Below are 5,000 nucleotides of genomic sequence, written 5' to 3'. Positions count from 1 at the left end.
TTAGGGTTAGGTTTAGGGTTAGGGTTAGGGTTAGGGTTTGGGTTAGGGTTAGGGTTAGTTTTAGGGTTAGGGTTAGGCTTAGGGTTAGGTTTAGGTTTGCGATAGGGTTAGGGTTAGGGTTAGGGTAAGGTTTGCGTTAGGGTTTTCGTTAGGTTTAGGGTTAGTGTTAGGGTTAGGGTTAGGGTAAGGGTTAGGGTTAGGGTTAGGGTTAGGGTTAGGGTTAGGGTTAAGTATGCGTTAGGGTTAGGGTTAGGGTTAGGATTAGGGTTAGCTTTGCGTTAGTGTTAGGGTTAGGGTTAGGGTTAGGGTTAGGGTTAGAGTTAAGGTTAGCTTTGCGTTAGTGTTAGGGTTAGGGTTAAGGTTAGGGTTAGGGTTAGCTTTGCGTTAGTGTTAGGGTTAGGGTTAGGGTTATGGTTAGGGTTAGGTTTAGGGTTAGGGTTAGTGTTAGGTTTAGTGTTAGTGTTAGGGTTAGGGTTAGTGTTAGGGTTAGGGTTAGGTTTAGTGTTAGGGTTAGGGTTAGGGTTAGGGTTAGTGTTAGGGTTAGGGTTAGGGTTTGGGTTTGGTTTAGGGTTAGGGTTAGTGTTAGGGTTAGGCTTAGGCTTTGGGTTAGGGTTAGGTTTGCGATAGGGTTAGGTTTAAGGTTAGGGTAAGGTTTGCGGTAGGGTTTTCGTTAGGTTTAGGGTTAGGGTAGGGTTAGGGTTAGGATTAGGGTTAGGGTAGTGTTAGGGTAGGGTTAGGGTTAAGGTTAGGTTAGGGTTAGGGTTAATGTTACGTTTCGGTTTAGGTTTAGGGTTAGATTTAGGTTGTTTAAATGTTAGGGTAAGGGTTAGGGTTATGTTTGCGTTAGGGTTAGGGTTATGGTTAGGGTTAGTGTTACTGTTAGGTTTGCGTTACGGATAGGGTTAGGGTTAGGGTTAGGTTTGCGTAAGGGTTAGGGTTAGGATTAGGTTTATGGTTAGGGTTAGGGTTAGGTTTGTTTTAGGGTTATGGTTAGGGTTATGTTTGCGTGAGGTTTTGGGTTAGCGTTAGGGTTAGGGTTAGGGTTAGGGTTAGGGTTAGGGTTAGGGTTAGGTTAGGGTGAGGGTTAGGGTTAGGGTTAGGGTTAGGTTTGCGTTAGGGGTGGGTTAGGGTTAGGGTTAGGTTTAGGGTTAGGTTAGCGTTAGGGTTAATGTTAGTTTTCGAGTTAGGGTTAGGTTTAGGTTTAGGTTGTGTTAGGGTTTGGGTTAGGGTTAGGGTTAGGTTTGCGTTAGGGTTAGGGTTAGTGTTAGGGTTAGTGTTAGTGTTAGGGTTAGGTTTGCGTTACGGTTAGGGTTAGGGTTAGGGTTAGGGTTAGGGTTAGGTTTAGGGTTAGGGTTAGTGTTAGGTTTAGGGTTAGTGTTAGGTTTAGGGTTAGGGTTAGGGTTAGGGTTAGGGTTAGGTTTAGTGTTAGGGTTAGGTTTAGGGTTAGGGTTAAGGTTAGGGTTTGGGTTAGGGTTAGGGTTAGGTTTAGGGTTAGTGTTAGGGTTAGGGTTAGGGTTTGGGTTTGGTTTAGGGTTAGGGTTAGTGTTAGGGTTAGGCTTAGGCTTAGGGTTAGGGTTAGGTTTGCGATAGGTTTAGGGTTAGGGTTAGGGTAAGGTTTGCGGTAGGGTTTTCGTTAGGTTTAGGGTTAGGGTAGGGTTAGGGTTAGGGTTAGGGTTAGGGTAGTGTTAGGGTAGGGTTAGGGTTAGGGTTAGGTTAGGGTTAGGGTTAATGTTACGTTTCGGTTTAGGTTTAGGTTTAGATTTAGGTTGTTTTAATGTTAGGGTAATGGTTAGGGTTATGTTTGCGTTAGGGTTAGGGTTATGGTTAGGGTTAGTGTTATTGTTAGGTTTGCGTTACGGATAGGGTTAGGGTTAGGGTTAGGTTTGCGTAAGGGTTAGGGTTAGGATTAGGTTTATGGTTAGGGTTAGGGTAGGTTTGTTTTAGGGTTATGGTTAGGGTTATGATTGCGTGAGGGTTTGGGTTAGCGTTAGGGTTAGGGTTAGGGTTAGGGTTAGGTTAGGGTGAGGGTTAGGGTGAGGGTTAGGGTTAGGGTTAGGGTTAGGGTTAGGTTTGCGTTAGGGGTGGGTTAGGGTTAGGGTTAGGTTTAGGGTTAGGTTAGCGTTAGGGTTAATGTTAGTTTTCGAGTTAGGGTTAGGTTTAGGTTTAGGTTGTGTTAGGGTTTGGGTTAGGGTTAGGGTTAGGTTTGCGTTAGGGTTAGGGTTAGTGTTAGGGTTAGTGTTAGTGTTAGGGTTAGGTTTGCGTTACGGTTAGGGTTAGGGTTATGGTTATGGTTAGGGTTAGGTTTGCGTCAGGGTTAGGGTTAGGATTAGGCTTAGGGTTAGGGTTAAGGTTAGGGTTAGGTTAGGGTTAGGGTTAATGTTAGGTTTCGGGTTAGGGTTAGGTTTAGATTTAGGTTGCGTTATGGTTAGGGATAGGGTTAGTGTTAGTGTTATTGTTAGTTTTGCGTGACGGTTAGGGTTAGGATTATGGTTAGGGTTAGGGTTAGGTTTGCGTCAGGGTTAGGGTTTGGATTAGTTTTAGGGTTAGGGTTAGGGTTATGTTTGTTTTAGGGATAGGGTTAGGGTAGGTTTGCGTTAGGGTTAGGGTTAGGGTTATGGTTAGCGTTAGGGTTAGGGGTATGGTTAGGGTTAGGGTTAGGGTTAGGGTTAGGGTTAGGGTTAGGGGTAGCTTTGCGTTAGTGTTAGGGTTAGAGTTAGTGTTAGGGTTAGTGTTAGGTTTACGTTAGGGTTAGGGTAAGGGTTAGGGTTAGGTATGCCTTAGGGTTTGTGTTAGGGTTATGGTTAGGGTTAACTTTGCGTTAGTGTTAAGGTTAGGATTAGGGTTAGGGTTAGGGTTAGGTTTGCGTTAGGGTTAGGGTTAGGTTTAGGGTTAGGGTTAGGGTTAGGTTTGCGTTAGGTTTAGGGTTAGGTTTAGGTTTAGGGTTACGTTTCTGTTAGGGTTAGGGATAGGGTTAAGGTTAGGTTAGGGTTAGGTTTAGGTTTGCGTTAGGGTTAGGGTTAGGGTTAGGTTTAGGGTTAGGGTTAGGTTTGCGATAGGGTTAGGGTTAGGGTTAGGGTTAGGATTGCGTTAGGGTTTTCGTTAAGTTTAGGGTTAGGATTAGGGTTAGAGTTAGGGTTAGGGTTAGGGTTAGGGTAGGGTTAGGTTTGGGTTAGTGTTAGGGTTAGGTTAGGGTTAGGGTTAATGTTCAGTTTCGGGTTAGGGTTAGGTTTAGATTTAGGTTGTGTTAGTGTTAGGGTTAGGGTTAGGGTTAGGTTTCCGTTAGGGTTAGGGTTAGGGTTAGGGTTAGTGTTAGTGTTAGGGTTAGGTTTGCGTTACGGTTAGGGTTAGGGTTATGATTAGGGTTAGGGTTAGGTTTGCGTAAGGGTTAGGGTTAGGATTAGGTTTAGGGTTAGGGTTAGGTTTGTTTTAGGGTTATGGTTAGGTTTAGGTTTGCTTCAGGGTTATGGTTAGGATTATGGTTTGGTTAGGGTTAGGTTTAGGGTTAGGGTTAGGTTAGGGTTAGGGTTAGTGTTAGGTTAGGGTTAGGGTTAGGGATAGGGTTAGGGTTAGGGTTAGGTTTAGGTTTAGGGTTAGGTTTGCGTTATGGTTAGGGTTAGGGTTAGGTTTAGGGTTAGGGTTAGGTTTAAGGTTAGGGTTAGGGTTAAGGTTAGGGTTACGGTTAGGTTTAGGGTTAGGGTTAGGTTTAGTGTTAGGGTTAGGGTTAGGGTTAGGGTTAGGGTTAGGGTAGTGTTAGGGTTAGGGTTAGGGTGAGGGTTAGGTTAGGGTTAGGATTAATGTTAGTTTTCGAGTTAGTGTTAGGTTAATTTTAGGTTGTGTTAGGGTTAGGGTTAGGTATAGGGTTAGGTTTGCGTTAGGGTTAGGGTTAGGGTTAGTGTTAGTGTTAGGTTTAGGTTTGCATTACCATTAGGGTTAGGGTTATGGTTAGGGTTAGGGTTAGGTTTGTGTCAGGCTTATGGTTAGGATTAGGTTTAGGGTTATGGTTAGGGTTAGGGTTAGGTTTGCCTAAGGGTTAGGGTTAGGATTAGGTTTAAGGTTAGGATTAGGGTTAGTGTTAGGTTAGGGTTAGGGTTAGTGTTAGGGTTAGGGTTAGGGTTAGGGTTAGGATTAGGTATGCGTTAGGGTTAGGGTTAGGGTTAGGGTTAGGGTTAGCTTTGCGTTAGTGTTAGGGTTAGGGTTAGGGTTAAGGTTAGGGTTAGGGTTAGCTTTGCGTTAGTGTTAGGGTTAGGGTTAGGGTTAGGGTTAGGTTTAGGGTTAGGGTTAGTGTTAGGTTTAAGGTTAGTGTTAGGTTTAGGGTTAGGGTTAGGGTTAGGGTTAGGGTTAGGTTTAGTGTTAGGGTTAGGTTTAGGGTTAGGGTTAGGGTTAGGGTTTGGGTTAGGGTTAGGGTTAGGTTTAGGGTTAGGGTTAGGCTTAGGGTTAGGTTTAGGTTTGCGATAGGGTTAGGGTTAGGTTAGGGTAAGGTTTGCGTTAGGGTTTTCGTTAAGTTTAGGGTTAGTGTTAGGGTTAGGGTTAGGGTAAGGGTTAGGGTTAGGGTTAAGGTTAGGGTTAGGTTTAGGGTAGGGTTAGGGTTAGGGTTAGGGTTAGGGTTAGGGTTAGGGTTAGGGTTAGGTTAGGGTTAGGGTTAATGTTAGGTTTCGGTTTAGGGTTAGGTTTAGATTTAGGTTGTGTTAGGGTTAGGGTAAGGGTTAGGGTTATGTTTGCGTTAGGGTTAGGTTTAGGGTTAGTGTTATTGTTAGGTTTGTGTTACGGTTACGGTTATGGTTATGGTTAGGGTTAGGGTTAGGTTTGCGTAAGGGTTAGAGTTAGGATTAGGTTTAGTGTTAGGGTTAGGGTTAGGTTTGTTTTAGGGTTATGGTTAGGGTTAGGTTTGCGTTAGGGTTTGGGTTAGGGTTAGGGTTTGGGTTAGGGTTAGGGTTAGGTTAGGGTTAGGGTTAGGGTTAGGTTTAGGTTAGGGTTAGGGTTAGGGTTAGAGTTAGCGTTAG

The sequence above is a fragment of the Rhinolophus sinicus genome, chromosome 16, assembly GCF_057876585.1.
Source record: "Rhinolophus sinicus isolate RSI-liver-muscle chromosome 16, RSI-T2T, whole genome shotgun sequence".
Taxonomy (NCBI): Eukaryota; Metazoa; Chordata; class Mammalia; order Chiroptera; family Rhinolophidae; genus Rhinolophus; species Rhinolophus sinicus.
This window is presented reverse-complemented; position numbering follows the sequence as displayed.